The following is a 13,542-nucleotide window of genomic DNA, read 5'->3' as shown; positions in this document are numbered from 1 at the left end:
ATTTTCTTTGTTTCTCATAAGGAGGAGAGTAGCTCCTCTAACACACCATCTAAAGGATGTCGCGTTATTTCTGACATGACGTACCTTGTCGTTAAATGCAGACTACAGTTCCCTCAGGGAGTTCTCTTCATGCCATTTAATAAAACACAGTAAATCACTGGAGTACTGAAGTTTTCCTAATTGGAATTATTTTCCCTCGGAGTTGTTCAGGATGATTCACATCTTATAATAAACAATGTTACAACCTTATTTTTTAAGTTTTAGTTAGCCTGCTGATGGAATATGACTTGATATCACCATAGGATACTCTGTATGGTCAAAAGTAAGAATAGTAGATATGTAAAAGCTTAGTTGTAATGAAACATAAAGAATCCAATATTTAGGGGCTTTCACTGATTATCATCTCCATTCTTATTCCATTCCAGTGGTTTGCTTAGCAGGAGCTGTCCAACATGTTCAGTGCATTTCATTATGCATGACTTAGATTTATGGTTTAAAAATTTGTAATTCTGAAACCCTTATAGTTCTCTCTCCTCAATTTATTATTTAATTTAATGTTAGGAGAAGCATGAGACAAGAAGTACCATAGACATTGTGCCGGGAAACAAACAAGAGAACAAAGATATGGTTATTGCATTTATTTCATGATTATTAAGTAACTCAAAGTTGTTTAAATATAAGTTAAGGAAAAAATATGAATGGTCATTAGAACTAGGACATGGTGGTTATTCTTTCTAATACAAATTAGCTGACATTTCTGATTTATTTTATTCTTTTTATCTTTTTACATTTTAATGTAATATGTGAATTATAATATTCTATTTTTTAAAATACAAACAAAAGAGTTAAAGCACGTGCCTCCATGTAAGCCTATTCTATTTGTTTCCATATTGAGAATGTCACTATAGTCCTAATGATGCCTTTAAATTAATAAAAAGTCCAAACTTTGCCCTGACATGTAACTTCAGAACTCAGCTTGCAGGTCACTTCCTCAAGGAAACTGCCCTGTCACCTCAGAGAGGCCTCCGCTTGCAAGGTGAGGCCCATGTCAGGATCCTCCACTGTCAGATGTTCCCAGAGGCAGCTATCCTCACCTTCAACAGTGTTTTCTTTGAGTTCCTCCAATACAGAGATTGTGCCTTTTATGTCCCTGATAAATAAATATCATGTTCATCACATAGTCAGAATCTGTATACAATGTTATAATTCATGCTAGATAAACTGATTGAAACATTCTAAATAGGGACAAAACTACTACCTCCATCCAAAAGAGATACCCAAATTTCAGATGGCCCATCATTAATATTGGTACTGTTTATGGGAAAGTATTTATTTCCATTTTGTTTTTCTAAATGTTGAGGAAAACATTGCAAACAGCATAGATAAAAGGTGTTCTCCTATAGCACACAGCAGATGGACAGCTTTCTTTTCTTCTGTTTTTGTGTTCTTCTTCCTTCGGCTAGAAGCCTGCAACATTTCTCCTCACTCTCTAAATCTCCAGGGCAGGCCTGACCTAGAAACTGTCAGCATCTAAATAGCTTCCATTCCACATACTGGCACAAGTTACAGTGTCTTGTCTGTACAGCTTCTTTTATTATTTTCTATGAAAAACTCTTGCTTGCCATCTGCATAGCTCAGTACATACCTACATATGCTATCAGGAGTACAGAATTTGAGCTCCTGCCCTCAGAGAGTTTAGAGTCCCCGACAGTCAGCAATGTTATGTCAATACTAGAGGCCCAGTGCACAGATTTGTGCACGGGCGGTGGGGGTGTCCTTCAGCCCAACCTGCACCCTCTCCAATCTGCACCCTCTCCAATCCAGGACTGCTGGTTCCCAACTGTGCACCTGCCTTCCTTCCTGATCGCCCCTAACCGCTACTGCCTGCCAGCCTGGTCACCCCCTAACCACTCCCCTGCTAGCCTGATTGATGCCTAACTGCTCCCCTGCCAGCCTGATTGCCCCTAACTGCCCTCCCCTGAAGGCCTGGTCACCCTTAACTGCCCTCCCCTGCAGGCATGGTCCCCCCCAACTGCCCTCCCCTACAGGCCTGGTCCCTGCCAACTGCTCTCCCCTGCAGGCCTGGGTCCCCCCCAACTGCTCTCCCCTGCAGGCCTGGGTCCCCCCCAACTGCCCTCCCCTGCTGGCCTGATTGCCCACAACTGCCCTCCCCTACAGGCCAGGTCCCACCAACTGCCCTTCCCTGCAGGCCCAGTCGCCCCCAACTTCCCTCCTCTGCAGGCCTGGTCCCCCACAACTGCCCTCCCCTGCTGGCCATCTTGTGGTGGCCATCTTGTGTCCACATGGGGGCAGTCATCTTTGACCACATGGGGGCAGCCATCTTGTGTGTTAGAGAGATGGTCAATCTGCACATTGCTCTTTTATTAGATAGGATATATCTATCAAGTGACTTCTAACAAAGCCAATGCAAACACTTTAAAAGCACTAAGAGTACAGCTAACAGTATGTGGGTTGTTCAGTTTTCTCCTTACATTGAAATATGCAACACTTAATTGGAGGAAAATAATCTCATATGTGTTTATAAAAAACAGAATTTCTCTTTATATGTCTTCGAAAATCTCTGAATTTAGGTAGCAAGGTCATAAATATTCTATTTATGTAATTCTTAGACATAAAGAGGTTTATGGAATTGCCACCTTATGTGTGATTTTCACACAGTAATGCAAATTATTTTCCTTTAAATTGTAGATTGCAATTACTTGTTTTATTTTTTTTTCATTTTCTACACGTACATATACATTGTTATAGTATGTTACTTATGAGAATATACTACCTGTCACATTTACATACATAATATAAATATATACCTGAATACACTGCAAATTTATCAGTCAAAATAATTGAGTATTTAATAGTGTTTTTGTTGTCATTTTTGTTAAATTGAAATATAATTATCGTATTAAGGTTCATCCAATATTTCCAGTCTAAATATTGAGTAAAGAAATTATTGGAGCTTCTTGATATGGGTTTGGTTTTCTCGATGTAAAATTTGAAATGAGACACAATAGACCTTAGGTAAACCTGGCACTAGAATGTGGTAAGAGGGATTGCTTTTATTTCCTGGAACTAAGACACCAACATTGGATTTTGCTACAGATTACATGAAAAGGTGACCTGTTTCCAATGATCTCCTCTAATGAAGATGAATGAAATTTTTAAAAGTCCAAATTCATTTATTTGGGAAACAGTCATGGCAAACACTTGAGGATGCTCATGGTGTGAATTTTCTGGCTTCGCTCCCTAGCAGTTTTCCCACACAAGTGTGCTAGCTAGGAATGAACACCACGCACACCACGGTGAAGGACTGACTTCAAATAAAACCTGACCCTTATGGGCCTCTTTTCTTTTCTGCTTCTAGACAGCTCTGGTATGCTAGGACTCGAAATCCAAGACTTTCATCTCCAAGTGGAAATGGTCGCAGCACCCAGGTGTGAGTGTGTGTGTGTGTATAAGTGAGTGCATGTGCTGTATGTATAAGTATATGCATATGTGTATCTTATATTTGCATATACTTATTTTCTATTTCTTGAATATATCTTAATGGTAATTAAAATAATTTATTCTGAAAAACATGTATACAAAATGGGACATGAAGTAAGTCATATTAATTTTTAGTGGGGGACTTGAGATTTCAGTGACATGTTTGAAAAATGCTACCTTAAACACATACTACAAACCAACAAGGACTAAATTCATACTGGCAAAGTCAATTAAATTGCTCAAAATTTCTATTAAGGAAAACATAAGCAATTACATCAAGTAAATATAAAATTTCTTAGAGACACTGAAACATTACCAACCACCTAAGGCTTTAAAACAATTTTAATGGTAAAGTCTAGTAATAGTAAAAATGGAGATAATAGGAAAATTTTATATTATTTTATTTCAAGAATTATGTAAATACTAGAGGCCTGGAGCACAAAATTCGTGCACAGTGGGGGGAAGGGTGTCCCTCAGTTCAGCCTGCACCTTCTCCATTCTGGGAGCACTAGTAGGATCGGGCCTAAACGGGCAGTCAGACATCCATCTCACAATCCAGGACTGCTGGATCCCAACTGTTCGCCTGCCTGCCTTCCTGATCGCCCCTAACCACTTCTGCCTGCCAGCCTGGTCACCCCCTAACCACTCCCCTGACAGACTGATTGATGCCTAACTGCTCCCCTGCCAGCCTGATTGCCCCTAACTGCCCTCCCCTGCAGGCCTGGTCACCCCTAACAGCCCTCCCCTGCAGGCCTTGTACCCCTCAATTGCTCTCCCCTGCAAGCCTGGGTCCCCCCCAACTGCCCTTCCCTGCAGGCCCAGTCACCCCCAACTTCCCTCCTCTGCTGGCCTGGTCACCCCTAACTGCCCTCCCCTGCAGGCTTGATCACCCCCAACTGCCCTCCTATGCAGGCCTGATCCCTCCTAACTGCTCTCCCCTGCTGGCCATCTTGTGGAGGCCATCTTGTGTCCATATGGTGTCAGTCATCTTTGACCACATGTGGCAGCCATCTTGTGTGTTGGAGTGATGGTCAATTTGCATATTATTCTTTTATTAGATAGGAGGATTAGATAGGATAGAGGCCTGGTGCATGGGTGGGAGCTGGCTGGTTTGCCCTGAAGGGTGTCCCGGATCAGGGTGGGGGTTCCCTTGGGGCATGGGGTGGCCTGGGCAAGGGGCCTGTGGTGGTTTTCAGGCCGGCCACGCCCCCCAGCGACCCAAGTGGAGGCCCTGGTTTCTGGGATTTATTTATCTTCTATAATTGAAACTTTGTAGCCTTGAGTGGAGGCTAAGGCAAGCCAGGGTGTGTGGAAAGTTTGGCTTCCTCCATTGCCGGGGAAACCCAAGCCTCCTGCTCTCTTTGTGGCCACAGCCATCTTGGTTAGGTTAATTTGCATACTCGCTCCTGATTGGCTGGTGGTCGTGGCTTGTAGGTGTAGTGGAGGTACGGTCAATTTGCATATTACTCTTTTATTAGATAGGATTACATTTTTCTCAAAACTAAAGGAAATAAAGTGCATAAAAGTGATTTTTCTGAACACCTAGATTGTGATAAGTAAAACACTGGATGTTTTTAATGCTTTATGCCATTGGAAAAATGGGTATGATTATTTTATTTTACTCTAAACATGGTGAAAAAATCTTAGCAGCAGCAAAGAAGTGTATTTTATGTTGTGTTCTTACCACAAAAAATAAAGAGGGAGATAGGAAGCTCTCAGAGGTGATGGGATGTTGTGACACTGACGGTAGTGATGTTTCCACAGGTGCATGTTTGCCTCATCTCATCAGTTTTATACACTGAATGTCCATAGTCTCTTGTATGTACTCAATGCAAAGTATAGCCTTTTGTACGTATCAATCTTGTATTTTTACTCAATAAAGCTGTTTAAAGACTTAGGAGTCTAAAATGATTATTTTTTTTGCAAAATAGTGTAGAGATAAACTTATATAATATTTTCATAATTTCATTAACTTGAATGAATATTTATGAGACAATTTTTATTGTTGGACTGCCATAAAATTTTAGATCTGAGTTTAAAACTTGATTTCTTTAACTTTTAAATATATAGTTATTTATCAATTCAGTTATAGATTAAAATAATGGCCTTTATACCTAGCTCTCTGCCTCTAGACTCAATTGCTTACAGTCTGGAATGAACTCTTCTACCAGACCTATCTTTTCATGTTTTTCATATCATACCATCCTCAAAACCTTCTTTGGTAGCCCATTACCCACGGAAATAATAGTCAGTCTTTCACTAATTTTTCAATGCAACCAGATACTTATTAAAACCCCATTTTGCCTTGTGTGAAATACATTTGATGAATAAAAATGAGGAGGAGGTGAGGGAGGAGGGAAAGACAGAGGGAGAGGAGAGACATTGAGATATTTAGCATATTCTGGATATGTCTGTGCTGGAAATGACTCTAGGTCAATGGTGGAAGATAGAAATACAAATAATAACAAAATATTAGATAATTTGAGATGAAATAGAAGAATATTAGAATGTAAGAAGTAAGCAATTCACTTAGCATGTAGAAATGTTGGGGAAAAACTATCAGCAGAGGAGGGAAATTTATTTGACAAGAGTTATGATGAAAACAGTGGCTGGGTATGCAAAGGAAATGACTGAGAGACACAAAGGAACAGTGTATCACCCTCTGAAAATTACAAACTTTGGTTCAGGTACAGGAAATCTGTGCTACTGCTCTGTGATGGAGTTGTGGGAACCAGATCATGTGTCATTTTAGTCACATATTGTGTATCCGCTCAATGACATTTCCTAACCCGTGGGAACCATTAAGAATCTGCATTTATAACACATATCTTTGCAGGTGCTGTGTGGTTCAGAGTGGCTAGCAATTGAAGAGTGGATATTAGAAAATAAGCTGCTAAAATATTTCAGTGAAAAATGATGAGACTGGATTAAGTGTGCTATTGTAGGCAAGAATAGTGGGTATTAACTTAGTAACAACAATTTATTGAGCACTTGCTATGCTGTGATTGTTGATGTGTCAATTTGGCTAGGTTATGGTTGGACTATTTGGTCAAACACTATCCTTGTTGTTTATAGATGTGATCAATATTTACAATCAGTTGATTTTAAGGAAAGAATAATGAGAGTGATATAAACAGTTGAAGGACTTAGCAGCCAAAACAGGTTTCCAAAAAAGGAATTCTGCCTTAAGATTGCAGCATGAACTCTTATCTGAGTTTCCATCCTCATCCCATAATCCCATGAGACAATTCCTCAAAATCTCTCTCTCTCTCCTTCCCCCACCCTCATCTCCCTCTTCCTTTCCCTCTTTCTCTAGAAATACACATATACATATACATACACTGTTGATTCTGCTTTCTGGAGCATCTCGACTTGTGCACATGCTCCATCTCATTTAAACCTCACAAAACTAAGTAGTTATGATTTTCTTTCATTTTTAGTCTGAATAAACCTTCCCTACATCATAAAACAAGCAAACAAAAAAGAAATCTGAACTTAGGCTGAGGTTTTAATGATTCTAGATATCAAGTTCTAATCACTGAAATGTTTTTCCCTTCTCAAACTCAGGACTGACTGGGCGCGAGCCAGTGCAGAAGGCCGCAGAAGGGCTGGGATGAGTGAGAGTGTCAGGCAGGAGCATCAGGCGGCATTAAACGCCCTGTTTCAACCCAATCCCCTCAGGCCACACTGAGGGACCCCACCTGTGCATGAATTCATGCACCGGGCCTCTAGTATGTATATTATTATTGATAGTATTACAGATGTCTACTATTTCCCTTCCCCGTTATCCCCTTCTTTCCTGCCCCTACCTAACTTCCAGGTCTTCACCCCATATTGCCTGTGTCCATGCATTATGCTTCTGGTCTTATTTTGTTGGTCAATTCATTTTGTTCATTAGATTCCACAAAAAAGTGAAATCATGTGATATTTGTCTTTCTCAGATTAGCTTATTTCACTTAGCATAATTGTCTCCAGGTCCATCTATGCTGTCCCAAAGGGTAAGAGATTCCTCTTTTTTATAGCTGCACAGTATTCCATTGTGTAAATATTCCACAGCTTTTTTATCCATTCACCTACTGATGGTCACTTGGGCTGTTTCCAAGTCTTAACTATTGTAAATAACACTTTTAAATCTGACTTTTAATTATTATGGTAGAATTATGAATAAATATTTTTATATGTGAATTTAAATGAATTAATATCATTATATGAATTTTCAAATTGTTATACAATGAGCGATTTTAGCTTTCATAAGACCAAGTTATTTTTGTAAAGAAAAATAATATCCCCTCTTAAACCAGAAGCCTTTTCAATTGAATGACTAACACTTTATTTTCTGTTTTAGGTAGGACCCACCTTTCTTTTTATAAAACATTCACTATATCTAACGCTGTCCACTCTCTATCTTTTCTAAGTAACATATATTGTATTGTGTCAGTTTTTCTTCCACAAAGCACCACATGCAAATTGCTTTCCCCCACACCAAATGCTCCTGAAACATTCTCCATCCTTTCAGTTCTAATTCAGACAGTCTTTTCCGTAAATCATGTCAATCTCTTACCTCGCTTGTGTACAGCCAGAAATTTCTTTTGCAGCAAATAAAATTAGAAACTGAAATTAAGGATGAGAAATTATTTGTCCTTGTTTCATAAACACTGCAGGACTCTCTACGTTTAATGCAAAACTAATTAAAGTAGTATTGCAAAGACTCACCTCTAATCAAATCATATTGATAAGTCTTCTGATGGCTTCAAATATTGACAAAGCTTGTCATATTCACAGGAAATAGACCATTAGCCATTTGTAAAGATACATCCTTAATTTATATTGATTTTTATTTTTCATGCACACAACAGATAGCCTTGATAAATATGGACCTTAACTCAAAAATTCCATTATAAAAAACTTAGGCTCAGTTAGTTTTTTTTTTTTTTTTTTTTTTTTTTTTTTTACTGAATTAGTGAAACTAAAATTTCTGAAGAAGAAAATATTAAAGTGATAAAATGTCTTAAAAATATATTTGTATACTATATTATAAAACCCTAATATGCAAATCCACCAAACGGCGGAACTACTGGTCGCTATGATGTGCACTGACCAACAGGGGGCAGATTCTCAATGCAGGAACTGCCCCCTGGTGGTCAGTGCGCTCCCACAGGGGGGAGCACCACTCAGCCAGAAGCCGGGCTCACGGCTGGTGAGCGCAGCGGCAGTGGTGGGAGCCTCTCCCTCCTACGCAGCAGGCAGACCTCCCCCGAGGGGTCCTGGACTTAAAGAGGGTGCAGGCCAGGCTGAGGGACCTCCCCACCAGTGCACAAATGCCATGCATTGGGCCTTTAGTAATAATAAAAATTAACACCACTGAAATACCATATGCCAGATACTTTTCCTAATGCTTTATATTTATACATTAAACACCAGACTAGCACTATCAATAAAGTACTGCTATTGTCACCGTTTTAAAAACAATGAAACTAAGGCATTAGAGATTGAATAATATTCTCAAGGTCAACAGTTAGTAAGAAATGGATCCAATCACTTGGACAATGACTCCCATGAGATCTATGATTTTTTAAAACTTCTAGTATATTTTATGATTTTTTCTCAAATATATCAAAGAGTAAGAAATCAATAATGTAGGAATAATTAAATAAATTAGTTATTTAATAATTTTTTGATAATATCAAACTATTATTTTGACTTAGTTGTAGTTTCCTTTCAGAGTTGGAGAATAAGAGAGTAATTTAAAACAAATCAAAGTTTCAAAGAATTCCCTAAAGACTCCTCAGTGACTCAAACATAAATTTATCTGTAGCTTTCTGGGTCCTAAAATTTTGTGTCCATAAATATATTGATTCATGCTTTTGTTATAGAATAATAAGAAGTTAGGGAAATTCCAGGACAAGAAAAATAGAGAAACTGAGGCCTATAGTTAAATAGCAGTTTTTGGCCACCTAATAAATCCTATCTTCCCTAAACTAAAGACACTTAAGAATAAGTGGTTTGCACTTATCCTCCCCAACCAGAGAATAAATAGCTTAAAACACTCTACTCAGGGACAGACAAATTAAAAGAATAAATCTTATTTTGGTACATCAGCATAAAGCTGATGAATATTCTATTGATCCACCCCTAAGAACTCCCCTAAATGCCCAGCCTTTAAAACCCCTGAAAATTAAGGTCCCAGCATGCTCTTCCTGCAGTGACCATGCCTGTACCATTCTCTTCCCCCTTCCCTTTCCTCACAGCACTTACCTCCTAAATTCCAAGGGACTTGCAACCAGGGGAGCAATGGGCAGTGGCAGCTTGTCCTGGGTAACCCCTGAACCTGTCTACAAGGCCCCCTTTCCCCTGACTTCCCAGTGAGCCAAAGCAGCCCAGCCTAGGCTCTCCTGTTACTCCCTGCCCTTCTTTGTTTCACTGTCCTAATCTTCATATCTAGCAGCTTCTGCTGCCACTCTTCAGGAGTGTCATAATGGAATGGATCTAGAAACAATCCTCCTTAGGGTATATACATTGCTTTAAAATTTCTCTATTACACATGGTTTGCATTTACTGTGTATAATCTATGGTATCTGAACTGTTGACTTTTTTTTTTTTCACTTTAAATCACTGGCTTTTCTTCAAAACTATTAAATCAACTAGAGGCCGATGCACAAAATTCGTGCATGGCAGAGGAGTTTCTCAGCTCAGCCTGCACCCTTTCCAATCCGGGACCCCTTGGGGAATGTCTGACTGCAGGGATCAGGCCTAAACCAGCAGTCCAACATCCCTCTCACAATCAGGGACCAATGGCTCCTATCCGCTTGCCTGCCTGCCTGCCTGAATGCCCCTCACTGCCTCTGCCTGTCTGCCTGATCACACCCTAACTGCTCCCCTGCCAGCTGATCACCTCCTAACTTCCCTCTCCTGCCGGCCTGATCACCCTTAACTGCCCTCCCCTGCCGGCCTAATTGCCCCTAACCGCTTCTGCCTCGGCCCCCGCCACTGTGGCTTTGTCTGGAAGGATGTCTGTAAGATGTCCGGTCTAATTAGCATATTTCCCTTTTATTAGTATGGATTATTCAGCCATTTAGTGTGGATATGAATGGCTGCGCATACAGAGTGTTATATAGGATTTCATTGTGAAACACAACTATAAGGATGTTTAAGCAGCTTCAAATATAATGTCTGGCAACTTCTTGTATACTTCCCTCAATACTTTTGGTAAGCCTTTGATTTCTCAATACCCCTTTAGTCTGAGTCCATAAAAACATGTTAAGGAAATGGGGGATTAAAGACTAGGGAATAACTAGTCCTTATTTTACTGTTGATACTTTTCTATATTACAATTAGTTACTTATTTTAATATTACATTTAAAAGTTTCTATGTTTGAGGAGTACATTCACCAAGACACAATGAAAGCTGTTATTGCATGTGGAAAAATATTTTTCCTGCTCCAAAATACTAATCTATTGCACAGCTGACTCTGGAGATATTTCTGAGTGGCAAACTATCATTAAAAATATAGCTCCCAGTGTGCTCAGTAGTTTAGCATCAACCCATGAACCAAGAGGTCTCGGGTTAGACTCCCAGTCAGGGAACATGCCCAGGTTGCAGGCTCAATCCCTGGTTGGGAGCATGCAGGAGGCAGCTAATCAATGTTTTGCTCTTATCCATGTTTCTATCTCTCTCCCTTCCTCTCTCTCCAAAATCAATAAAAACATTAGAGCTATATATCTAGAGACAACCTGTCAGGGCAATCACTCCTTAACTCTTTTCTACTTTCATGTTCTCCTTTCCATATCCCATTCATTCTGATAATTTTTAAATGAAAATAATATCCATTTAAAACAGTTAGAAACTAATGTTTAGAGTTTTATTAAATAGAATGTAATAAGAATAAAGCCGAGAAGCACAAGCAAATGCCCTCATTTTGCTGCTGATGAAAATAAGGTGCCAAGAGGAAAAGTGATTTGGCCACTGTCATATGATCAGTCACTGGAAGAAACTCTGTGCCAGGTATATCCACTTCCTGGGTATTTCAGGATCCAGAAGTTGTTTCCAATGAAAAGAGCATCATTTAGTAACAGTATATTATTCTACAGCCTTCTTGTGATGTGAAATTTCTAGTACTAGTTCCCTATCTCACCATTTTGCTTAAGAAATTATTGCTTAGATTTATAAAATGAAATAAAAATAACAATAATATTAATCTCATTAAAAGAAACATTTATATTTCTCCAATAATTATCTAAATAAAATGGTGGTATAGAAATTTCTATTTTACATATGAGGAAATTGAAACTTATGGGAAATAGGAAACATACCTCAGCCCACCAGCTGTTCTTTATGCAGCAATTCTAATTTTAAAAAATCTAGAAGATTTTAACTTATTTTAAAAGGTTCTGTTAAAGATAAGAGTTAGGGTTTGTCAATCAGAACTATTAAAGGTAAATAGAATAAACATAATAATAAGGGTATCAAGAAACTCAATTTACTGAAAGAGTTATTTAACATTAAAAGCCACTTGTGCCTCATATAGTTCAAATTATATAATATAAAACTAATAGGATTCTAAAGAAAAAGACCATATACCCACTATCAATGGTAAAAAAAAAATAAAAATCTTAAAAACGTAATTATTAAGAGGTCTAATAGGCATGTATAAAATATTTTTCATGTCACATGGAATACATTTATAAAGCACTTGCCATTTGTTGATTGTTGATGGTAGCCATTCTGACAGGTGTGAGGTGATACCTCATTATGGTTTTAATTTGCATCACAATGGTGATTAGTGACTTTGAGCATGTTTTCATATGTCTCTTGGCCATCTCTATGTCCTCTTTGGAGAAGTGTCTATTCATGCACTTTGTCCATTTTACAATTATATTTTTGTCTTCCTTTTGTTAAGTTGTATGAGTTCTTTATATATTTTGGAAATTAACCCCCTATCAGATGTATAACCCTAGTTATTGCTGGTGGGAATGCAGACTGGTACAGCTACTATGGAAAACAGAATGGAGTTAAAAATACAACTGCCATTTGACCCAGTGATGCCACTTCTAGGAATATATCCTAAAAAGCCTGAAACACCAATCAGAAATAATATATGTACCCCTATGTTCATAGCAGCATTATTTACAATAGCTAAAATCTGGAAACAGCCCAAGTGCCCATCAGGAATACCAAGGCTGTGGAGGTCCATCTGAGGAGTGAGGGTACCCAGTCCCATACTGGGCTCCCCAGCCCAGGGTTCCAGTCCCAGGAAGAGAAGTCCTCATAACTTCTGGCAGTAAAAACCAGCATGGATTGTGGAGGGAGGCCAAGGCTGTTGTAGTCCAGGTGTTCTTCTTAAAGGGCTCATACACGGACTTACCTGGACTCACTTGCTCTGAGCTCCAGCACAGGACAGCAGCTTGAAAGTCACCAGGGACATATGGGAGGAACTGAATTGTTTGTCACCAGGGCAAGAGCTGGAGGGATAGCTTTCTCCCAGACAGAAATACTGGCAGAAGCCACTGTTCCTTTTATGAGCCCTCCCCCAACAGAGCTAGCAAGTGGAGATTCCATCAACCTAACTCACACTGTTTGCCCCACCCTGGTGACTCCCTAAGGTCCTGCCCTCCTCAAATTTCAAGCCCACCCACCCTGTTTCCAGTGGCTTTTCAATAGAAACGGCCTATCTTGGCTCATGTTTCAGTTTTCCCTAAAATCTTTCAAACAAGCAGCATCTGGCCTCAGTGAGCCCATACCTCTCACTAAGTCACCCAAGTCCTGGCACTAGTAGCAGCTGGCCTTGGCTCAAAGCTTGGCCTTGCCTGGGAACCTCCAAGCCCAGCACAAGTAATAGCCATCTTCAGATGATTGTGTAGCTCATTCCAGATGGCCCCCGTCAGAATACACACCATGGTGGACCTTGGCCTGCACCTCCCAGGAGGTCCCAGATCCAGTACACCCAGTGGACAGGTTCAGATCACCTCCACAAGGGACACACTCAAGGGTTGACTCAGAGGGCATATAGCCCTGCTGAACTAAGTCCTGCTCTGTGTGGTGGG

At 39.6% G+C, this 13,542-nt stretch overlaps 1 protein-coding gene across 5 annotated transcripts in view; it reads right to left on the bottom strand.

Annotated features, from left to right (window-relative positions):
- DPP10 (dipeptidyl peptidase like 10) overlaps positions 1-13,542 on the bottom strand; it is a 728,831-nt gene that overhangs the window by 131,043 nt on the left and 584,246 nt on the right. Inside the window, exons 1-2 of one of the 5 annotated variants that reach the window (XM_080667880.1) lie at positions 8,215-8,239; positions 8,063-8,112 (exon numbers count right to left, since the gene is read on the bottom strand). The exons of the other annotated variants lie outside the window; for them this stretch is intronic. The gene's annotated coding sequence lies outside the window, so the exon portion shown is untranslated. Of the gene's footprint in view, positions 1-8,062; positions 8,113-8,214; positions 8,240-13,542 lie in introns of those variants that run through there. 5 annotated transcript variants of the gene reach the window in all.

This window comes from Plecotus auritus, assembly GCF_963455305.1.
Source record: "Plecotus auritus genome assembly, chromosome: 5".
In the NCBI taxonomy this organism is placed as follows: Eukaryota; Metazoa; Chordata; class Mammalia; order Chiroptera; family Vespertilionidae; genus Plecotus; species Plecotus auritus.
This window is presented reverse-complemented; position numbering and strand designations above follow the sequence as displayed.